Consider the following 11,570-nt stretch of genomic DNA (forward strand, 5'->3'; position numbering starts at 1 on the left):
CCAACACCATCACCACCACCAAGACTACTACCACCAACACCATCACCACCACCAAGACTGCTACCACCAACACCATCATCACCACCAAGACTACTACCACCAACACCATCATCACCACCAAGACTACTACCACCAACACCATCACCACCACCAAGACTGCTACCACCAACACCATCACCACCACCAAGACTACTACCACCAACACCATCACCACCACCAAGACTACTACCACCAACACCATCACCACCACCAAGACTACTACCACCAACACCATCACCACCACCAAGACTACTACCACCAACACCATCATCACCACCAAGACTACTACCACCAACACCATCATCACCACCAAGACTACTACCACCAACACCATCACCACCACCAAGACTACTACCACCAACACCATCATCACCACCAAGACTACTACCACCAACACCATCATCACCACCAAGACTACTACCACCAACACCACTACGTAGATTATCAACCCATACCACCAGCACCTCCACAAAGACTACACCATCACCCTCTCCACCCTCATCATCACCACCACTACTACCAACACTACCTCCACTATCACCACCAACACCACTCCCCCATCAACACCAACACTATCCATCATCATCACCACCATCATTTTGGCCACTATAACCGACACCACCACCACCACCACCTAACTGCCGACAGTTCTTTCAGCTTGAGGCATTAAAGATGAACTGTGGACGGGCAGCTGGAAATACCACCTTGTGCTAGCCAGGTCTTGCAGTCCTGACTGGCACCACTTGAGTGCTCACCGAATTCATAAAAGGATCACTATAGGTTATTACTAAAACAATCGTGACACATCTCTACTGCATACCTGCAGTAGAGATGTGTCAATCTGGTTGAACTTCATTTCTGATGTTACTGTCCATCGTCTCGGTTATATATAAACCTTTTCCAGTCATGCTTTTTGCATTTCCTTCTTTCATAATAAATTTCTCACTGTCACCTCTTTCTTTCCAATGATTTTATTGATGAATGAGGGATGTAGAGGCAAAGGCTGTTCTGTCGGGCTCACGTTATAGCGAACGTCTTCCTCGTAGTGACCTTTGTAACCACATTCATCGGTACGTCCCTGGAAAGTGGCAGTATCGATGAGCCCAATAGAAGAAAAAGGTTTATATACTATGACGTCTTCTTGTTTGGACATGGTGATACACACATACTTGTTAACATACCGACTTCAAATCAGAGGCGACACCTTTCAAACAGTATAAATGTGCTATTATCTTTTACTGTAGGAGCTAGCATACATATCATCTAGAGCAAGGTTCTTCAAAGGTCACATCATGACCAATGCTGGGTTGCGAGATGCTTTGTACTGGATCACCAGGTAAAAAATCTAGATATTTTGTCTCCCTGTACGATTCGGAAAAGGTTCCCTCGTATCCCATAAGCCCAGCCCCTTCACTCTTAATAAATGTAAAAAGAAATATAGATGCTGCACAAGTTTTTAATGCAGCTAAATATATGCGCTGAAGATTTGAAGGCAGTCAAAAGAGAAATTCAAACGTTATCATAAGGAGCCTAATATTCAAATTTCTTGAAAAAAATAACAAATTGGCACCCACACAGCCCAATTTAAATCTTCCATTAAGATAATCCAGCTTTAAAATGTTTCTAGCTAAACAAAAGACATTCTTCTGTTATTGTACATAAATCATCATTGCAAAATGGTAATGAAACAGCCTGTCTTCACCAAGGAAGAACGTTGCAAACACCAGTTACGTCACTAAGTACGCTAAATATCAGGAAAATTATACTTGGGCTAATTATGTGCAGATATATAAGGGAATACAATTATTTATTAGTTAGAATGTAAGTGTGGGGAGTGCACAGTTACTGGTAAAGTACCACTTAGGCAAAGTTACTGGGAATGAGAATAATATAACACTATATGGAAGGTTATTACAGTGATATATTACATTTCTATAAGAAATGGGAATACAAGCATGTATACACGTGAAGGGTGCACTTAAAATTGTTCACAACAGTTCGCTGATAAGACCTTCGCTTTATTGGGCCACCCACCACCAATGCCCACTCATGACTACACATAACCCAATCTATTCTTGTCCTCTCATGCCTAAGATCTGGCTCCTCCTTACTTAATACCGTTGCTCCACCCAAGGTAAAAGCAACCATATATGGCTTAGGTATCTTTATTCCGAAGCGTTTCGCCTATACATTAGGCTTCTTCAGTCAATTACAGAGTAGCAACAGAAGCAGTCAAGACGATGGTGATGAACTGATTTCATCTCTACATTTTTACTGCTTCTGCTACCTTCACTGTGTTCAACCGAAGAAGCCTACTGTGTAGGCAAAGCGTTTCGGAATAAAGATACCTAACTGTTGCGCATGTGTCTTAATTATCATTTAGATCAGTACTATTTAACTGCTGAAAACAGTAAGGCTAATAGTACTTAAATAACTGCTGGACCCTAGCCGGAGCAACATGACACTCACCAGACCTGTGACTGGCTCTAATGCTTTCCTACGCTCGCATTCCAGCCTCAGCATGGGTTCTTTGTCGGCTGGCTATTCAACCAGACTGTTGTCGTTAGCAGCCTACTGGCAGGCAGCCATCACTGCGTAGTTGATCTGGCATTTACCAAATATAGTGGTCCAACTTTTTCTGGAAGACTTGTACATGTGTTTTGGCAATTATTCTGAAGTCTTCTGATATCAGACTGAAAATTTTTGAGTCAGAAATGTTAAGAGTATTTTGTTCTCTTATTGTGCTCATGGTTTTCTTGCCTTTCATAGCGTTTATTTTATATATCCTGTCACTACAATACGTTATGGTAGTGTGTAGATATGGGACTTAGCTTTCCAGTATCTTTCGGATATATGTTATCAGGTCTTTTCTCTGCTCCAGATAGTACTTTTCAAGTATTATTAGGTCCTTGTGGTCAGTAAACAATCTCTCTACACTTTCCAGCTTTGACATCTCTCCTCTCCTAATATGAGCTGTCAGTACTGTATTCTAGATGTGAGAGCACAACTGATTTGAATAGCACCGTCATTAATATATCTTGTTTTGAAAGTTCCATTCCCACCCCGTCATTATTCTGGCCTTGAGGCATATGACTTGGGTTCTCTAAATGATATTTTATCGGAAATTATTATTCCTAAGTCTTTTAATTAAGTGTTCCTCTCCTTCTACGAGATTGTCCTCTTGAATTTTGTATCTTATGTTTATTCTGAGTTCTACGTCCTTTCCGTATCCTTGCAGTTAAATTGTATCACCATTGAGCATCATTTTACTTTACATTGCCTACCTGAAGACTTGTTGATGTCTACTTTTAGCTTGTCTACGTGTTATATGAAGGAAGGGGAAAGGAAGTTTTCATCCTTATTATTGTATGGTGCTCAAAGGACGAACCAACGCTGTGATTAATGTTTTTATTTGTGTTTACTGTGAGGATGACTTCATTGAAGGTACCAGCCTGGGTGCGAATTTTTTTTTTTTACATCAGTAAGATAAGAGTTTGTTTTCTTTACTGCTGCTACCTTTTATGTTCTGTTTCTTAGGAAATTGAATATCCATCTTCCTGCTTTTCCTGTTACACCCAATGGCCTTATTTTATGGGCTATCAGTCTACAATTGCATTTGTCAAATGCCTTAGCGAAGGTCGTGTAGATCACGCCTGTATTTTGGTTTTCTTCCAAAACCTCCATAATTCTGTGATGATGATCTACCAGCTGCAACAAGCATGACCTACCTGCTCTAAATTCATGCTGCCCTGTGTTGCGCAGGTCATTCTGTCCCATATAACCATTATTATGGCATCTAAGCACCAGTTCAAAGATTTTTATTGAGTGTGATGTTAGTGCTACTGATCTTTATTTTTTGCTAATGCTCTGCTGCCACTTTTGTGAGCCACGTCTGAACTTTTAAAGGCCTCGAGGAATTCACCAAGACGTAAACTCTTTCTTCAAAGAATCTAAGAACACAGATTACTTGTGTTTATGGTATTTTTTACTGCTTTATGATTTTCAGGAATCTGGCCTAGGTGGTATTTGTGTGGGCAGAGGTAATGAAGAAACTATCACTACACAAGTGTTCCTTCTAGACTTCTAATGTATTCATCAAAACACGTTTAAACTGAAGATACCTCTGGTGTTGTTCTTTCATGAACATTACGAGCATAACACTTGCTGCTCTGATTGGTTTAGCCTGGGTTAATGTACATAACTTGTTACGTATGTATGCCCATCATATCTATGTGCCCTCAAAGGTTTTCTTAAATTTATGCTTGTAAAACCATTTGAAGGTCCTAAATGAAAACCTGACTTTGTTGTGGATAGGCAGGCGGTGGGGATGGGGAGGGAGGGGCTGGCGGCCCGGGTGGCCCAGGGGGTCAGGATGGCCCAAATCAATGGTGGGCCACGTGAGCTGTGACGTCAGTAAGGGGGCGTGGCTAATCTGTACCACGTGACTATGACGGCACGCACAAATAAATTTGGCGTTTTGGGCGTAAACACAAGTTATATTAGGTTTTAGTGCTTCCATTACTTATTATTCATCCACATTGTGCTGCCCTCTGTGCGTGTTCTCACAGATTCGTAGTCACTGAGTTGTGCTTGCGTGGGTCGAGACTCGGCTCCTGGCCCCTCCTCTTAGAATATTTTGACCTCTTGGGCCTTATATATACTCTTGAAGTGGTGTAATGAGTTTGTTTCCAAATTATTCCACTTGTCAACTACACTGAGACTACAGAAATACTTGACAGGAAGATCATCCTGTGTGACGGAGTATAAACTCATCCTGTGTACAGTATGACAAGAAGCTCATCCTGTGCAATGAAGTATGACAGGAACCTCACCCTATATGTTGGAGTATAACAAGAAACTCATCCTGTGTGATGAAGTATGACAGGAAGCTCATCCTGTGTGATGGAGTATGGAGACAGGCTCATCCTGTGTGATGGAGAATGACAAGTAGCTCACTGTAGTGATCTCACAAGATTGCAGCACTTTTTGGTGAACATTAAAATGGTATAAAATACCGACAGATTGTTAGGTAAGACACATATGCAACAGTTAGGTATCTTTATTTCGAAACGTTTCGCCTACACAGTAGGCTTCTTCAGTCGAGTACAGAAAAGTTGATAGAAGCAGAAGATACTTGAAGACGATGTAATCAGTCCATCACCCTTAAAGTTTTGAGGTGGTCAGTCCCTCAGTCTGGAGAAGAGCATTGTTCTGTTGTCTGAAACAATGCTGAGGGACTGACCACCTCAAAACTTTAAGGGTGATGGACTGATTACATCGTCTTCAAGTATCTTCTGCTTCTATCAACTTTTCTGTACTCGACTGAAGAAGCCTACTGTGTAGGCGAAACGTTTCGAAATAAAGATACCTAACTGTTGCATATGTGTCTTACCTAACAATCTGTCGGTATTTTATACCATTTTAATGTTCATTCTGTCAGACACTGCAACACAAGGGTATCTTGGTACAGACCATCAACTTCGACAACCTCTACTAGTGAGAACGGCTGGGTTTGAGAGGGACCTGCCCTCCCAAAGCAACCTGCGTCTCACCTCCTGGCACTATATAAGGCCCCATTCTGTCACTTCAACTTCATATTGTTTCAGACAACAGAACAATGCTCTTCTCCAGACTGAGGGACTGACCACCTCAAAACTTTAAGGGTGATGGACTGATTACATCGTCTTCAAGTATCTTCTGCTTCTATCAACTTTTCTGTACTCGACTGAAGAAGCCTACTGTGTAGGCGAAACGTTTCGAAATAAAGATACCTAACTGTTGCATATGTGTCTTACCTAACAATCTGTCGGTATTTTATACCATTTTAATGTTCATTCTGTCAGACACTGCAACACAAGGGTATCTTGGTACAGACCATCAACTTCGACAACCTCTACTAGTGAGAACGGCTGGGTTTGAGAGGGACCTGCCCTCCCAAAGCAACCTGCGTCTCACCTCCTGGCACTATATAAGGCCCCATTCTGTCACTTCAACTTCATATTGTTTCAGACAACAGAACAATGCTCTTCTCCAGACTGAGGGACTGACCACCTCAAAACTTTAAGGGTGATGGACTGATTACATCGTCTTCAAGTATCTTCTGCTTCTATCAACTTTTCTGTACTCGACTGAAGAAGCCTACTGTGTAGGCGAAACGTTTCGAAATAAAGATACCTAACTGTTGCATATGTGTCTTACCTAACAATCTGTCGGTATTTTATACCATTTTAATGTTCATTCTGTCAGACACTGCAACACAAGGGTATCTTGGTACAGACCATCAACTTCGACAACCTCTACTAGTGAGAACGGCTGGGTTTGAGAGGGACCTGCCCTCCCAAAGCAACCTGCGTCTCACCTCCTGGCACTATATAAGGCCCCATTCTGTCACTTCAACTTCATATTGTTTCAGACAACAGAACAATGCTCTTCTCCAGACTGAGGGACTGACCACCTCAAAACTTTAAGGGTGATGGACTGATTACATCGTCTTCAAGTATCTTCTGCTTCTATCAACTTTTCTGTACTCGACTGAAGAAGCCTACTGTGTAGGCGAAACGTTTCGAAATAAAGATACCTAACTGTTGCATATTGTCTTACCTAACAACAGCACTTTTTGGTGTTGTAGTGATTTCAAGATTGTAGCACCTCTGGTGGTGCTTTAGTGATCTCACATGAACGACATAGCAAAACTTCTGGTGATGCTGTAGTGAACTTACAATAATGTAGCACCTCTGATGATGCTGTAGAGAACTCGCAAGGAAGATTAGACAACACCACTGTACGAGTGGGGTTAGAACCCATGACAAGTGAGTCGTAAAGCTCCAGGCCATGGGCTCTAACCCCACCCGTACCGTCGTCTGTTTGCAACTGTCTTATTACCATTTCGTTACTCAATATTGGAGCACCTCTGGTACTGCTGCAGTGAGGTCACAAGAAATACGACTCTGTGTTTAGCGAACCACGGAAGATCGATATACCAAATAATTTTTTAATGAATGAGTCTCATAATCTTAATGTATGCCCAATTTCTGACATTACCCTAACTCCATAAGACTGAGAAAGCTATCGACAACATGCCCATGCACTCAGCCCCAGTCTCATGGGACTTAAGTATGCTGTGGAGAAGGAGCATAGACAGGTGAGATTCCGCAGTCACTAAAAACAACGGATATAACCCCACTCCATAAAGGTGGTAGCAAAACAGTAGCTAAGAACTATATACAATAGCTCTGACTTCCCACGTCATTAAAATCTTTGAAAGAGTTCTAAGAAGCAGGATTGCAAACCACCTGGATTCCCAGCAGTTGCACAATCCAGGGCGTGTGATGAATGGTTTTGAAAACCAACAAGTTGAAGAATTGAGACATTTATGCAGCATATGGGAATCTTTATTGAAAAAACGTTTCGCCACGTTTCTTCAACTTGTCGGTTTTCAAAACCATTCATCACATCTGTCAGACACTGCATCATCATGGGATCTTGATACAAAGAATTCTTCATAATTTGTCCAATCTTTGTACGAAGACTACTTAGACTAGTGGATGGTACCACTGTGACCCCGCCTCCTCCTGCTTCGCCTCACCTGACTACAGTATATAAGCCACTGCTACGGTCCTGTGCTGTACTTTCTACAAGATTGATGGACTGAACACATCGACACCAGGTTGAGGGACTAATTACCTCAACCCTTCCTCTCCTTATACCTTCCTGCTTTGTATAAGACTGATGAAGCCACTGTGTGGCGAAACGTTTCTTCAATAAAGATTCCCATATGCTGTGCAAGAAAGGTATAAAATACCCTGGTTTAGAAAGACACGTAAGCAAACACTATAACATATTTATTAGAAAACGTTTCGGTCCTGGGACCTTGATCACTTCTAACTTGTCGGTATTTATTACCAAGGTTTATACCATAAAATACCCTACAATATGAAAGTTAAGACACATGTGCAACATCTGGATATCTTTATTGTAGACGTTTCGCCATCCAGTGACTTTATCAATACAGATTCTAGGACATAATTAGAAGACAGTAGAACTATATACAAAAGATGAGGTAATCAGTCCCTCAGCCTTGGAGTTAGTGTTCACAGCATCGTGGTGGTGGAGAGTTAAATCGGAAGCTGCCGTAGTGAAGAGCTCTGTTCCAGAAGGCACAGTACTCACCCCTATCATGTTCCTCATCCTCATATAAGAACAAGAATTTAAGAATGAAGGAGCACTGCAAAAGGCCCACTGGCCCATACAAGGCAGGTCCTTATCAAAACCACCCCTACCCAAAGCTACCCAAGAATTTACTCCTGTACCCACGACACCAATAAAACCCAGCCCCTCCCACTCATATATTTGTCCAATCTCTTTTTAAGGCTACCCAAGGTCCTAGCCTCTATCACCCTACTCGAGAGATTGTTCCACACATCCACAACTCTGTTCGAAAACTAGTACTTACATATGTCCTTTCTAAATATAAACTTGTCCAACTTAAATCTGGTTCTTACCTACTTTATTAATATCACCTTTGTTTATGCTCGTCATCCACTTATATACTTTGATGATATCTCCCCCTCATTCTACGTCTCTCCAGAGAGCGAAGATTCAAGGTTCTAAGTCAATCTTCATACGGGAGATTCCATAAACAGTAAACCATTTTAATCATTCTTTGCTATGTTCTCCAATGAGTCTATATCCATCCTGTAGTAAGGAGACCAAAATTGAGTAGCATAATGCAAATGAGACCTCACTAGTGATGTACAGAACTGATGAATGAATGATTTCTGTTACTTATACTTCTTGAAATAATTCCTAGTAATCTGTTAGCCTTATCATGCACACTTAGACATAGACAGAGATGTAAACCATAGCACAGTATCATCTTTTGCAGACGATACTAAGATCTGTATGAGAGTGTAATCCATTGAGGACCCGGTAAATCTCCAAGAAGATAAAAACCAAGTCTCCCAATGGGCAATGGAGAACAATATAATGTTCAATGAGGATCTCACCTTCAAGGATCATAACAGTGCCACTATCACATCTGCGAGGAAAGTGATAGGATGGATAATGAGAACATTCAAGACAAGAGATGCCAAGACATTGATGATCCTTTTGAAATCACTTATTCTCTCTGCTGTACATTAACATCCCCATTCAAAGCAGGTGAAATTGCAGACTTAGAGAATGTACAGAGAACCTTTATTGCTCATATAAGTTCCGTCAAACACCTTAACTACTGGGAACGCTTAACCTGTGCTCACTGGAGCGTAGACGAGAGAGATACATCATGATCTGCACCTGCACAATCCTAGAGGGACTGGTCCCTAATCTTCACACAAAAATCACTCTCTACAAAAGCAAAAGACTTGACAGGCGATGCAACATACCCCAATGAAAAGTAGGGGCGCCATTAGTACACTAAGAGAAAACACAGTAAGTGTCCGGAGCCTATGACTGTTCAACAGCCTCCCACCAGCCATAAGGGGAATTACCAATAGACCCCTGGTTGTCTTCAGGAGGGAGCTGGACAGATACTTAAAGTCAGTGCCAGATTAGCCGGGCTGTGGTTCGTATGTTGGAGTACGTACGGCCATCAGTAACAGCCTAGTTGATCAGGCCCTGATCCACCTGGAGGCCTCGTTATGGACCGAGCCGCGGGGGAGCTGATCCCCGGAATACGCTTCAGGTAGACTCCAGGCAAGCAGACCACTGGTGGTGTTGTAGTGAGCTCACAATTAAAATAACATCATCTGTAGTGTTACTGTAGTGAGTTTACAAGATTGTAGTACCTCTGGTGGTGTTTTTATGACCTCAAAATTGCAGCACTTCTGATGGTGTTATAGTGAGCTCACAAGGAAGATTGTAGAACCTGTTGTGGTACTGTAGAACTCACGAGATTGTTACACCCCTGGTGGTGCGGTAGAACTCAGAGGAAAGGTTTCAGCACCCTTACAAAGGGATGACGCAGATATCTTCATAAAAAAAAATCCATGTCTCCTGTGTTTGGGTTAGTCAATCCTGAGAGATGGCAATTCCCAAGTGACAATAACTCAGCGATGCTGGAAGGAAACCTTTGTCTCTGCCCTAGCCGATGAACACTTGTTGGAATACTTGACGATATCCTCATTCTGTTACTGAAGTCTGACAGATTTCAACACCTATCCTGCGTGATGTAATATGACAGGAACACATATATTATTACAACCCAGGAATTCAAAGGCCTGTTATCCTGGGTGTAAAGGGAGCAAAATAAACACAGCAGAAAAACTTTTGACCTATATCATCCTTCACCAAGTAAGAAAAGAAGTATGTACACTATATACACTATGTACAACAATAGGTATTAGTGCACTCCATGGTAAGCAAGGCAGAATAGAAGCCGCTAGAGAGCAGACCGTGCTTCAACCAGCTCTGGAATGGAAATGACAAGGGCAGACAGGTGAGTGGTACACACAACACCTCTGCGATTGCCAAAACCATCTTCTCATTGGCTTGAACCTGGGTACTGATCGAACGACGGGGCCCCATCATTCAACCCAAGTACTGGTTCGCTGGTTGGGAGAGATAGCCTTTCAATGAGGGTGTGTACATGCGCCGAATAAAGGTTACGTACTCTTTGCATGCCACATATATCATACACTGTAGAATAGGGTAGCAGCACAATGATGTATCCAGTTTTTCTTTAGAAACAACTGTGGTGGCGTTCAGAGCTCACGAGATTGTTGTATCAGTGGTGGTAGTGTTTTAGAGCTCACAAGATTGATGTCATTGGTGATGGTGTTGTAGAGCTCACAAGATTGTTATATCCGTGGTGGTGTTGTAGAGCTCACAAAATTGGTATATCAGTGGTGGTGGTATTATAGAGCTCACAAGATTGCATCACTGGTGGTGCTGTAGTGCCCACAAGATAACAGCATTAATGTGCTGTAGATCTCAAAGGACTGCAACACTGGTTGTGCTATAGTGAGCTCACAAGACTGTAGCACGTCTGGTGGTGAGAACAACCAGGACATGAGAGGCGGCTGCATTTTTCATTCAGTCATATTGCCAGTCTGACTAGAAGTAATTTTCCGGTAGAAAGTTCATGTGGTGTCGTTTAGTATAATTACAATCAAGAGGGCATTCAGAAGTTAAGGGTCAGATACCTCCTACCTGGGTAGTATCGTGGAAAAATCAATCATAATCAAGCGCTCTTGCTACACTTGCGAAATTCGCAGGAATATTGATGAATAAGACACAGCTGCAACACTTGGGTATTTTTATTGCCGAAACGTTTCGCCAACACAACCGGCTTCTTCGGTTGAATACAGGCGAATACAGCATTGGAAACAGTAGCAGTAGTTTTGAGGTGATCAATCCGTCACCCTTAATAGGTGGTGGTCACTCCCTCATGTCTTGAATGTGTCACTTGCTGGGAAACAGTATTGCTCTACTTGGGGACGAGTCATTGTGAGGATAAAAGGTCAAAACCGTATATAATTCACAGTTCATTGTCCTCATCGCTCTCGGGCCGTGTGGACAGGCTGCGCAGTAGC

Source organism: Cherax quadricarinatus, chromosome 4, assembly GCF_038502225.1.
Source record: "Cherax quadricarinatus isolate ZL_2023a chromosome 4, ASM3850222v1, whole genome shotgun sequence".
Classification (NCBI taxonomy): domain Eukaryota; kingdom Metazoa; phylum Arthropoda; class Malacostraca; order Decapoda; family Parastacidae; genus Cherax; species Cherax quadricarinatus.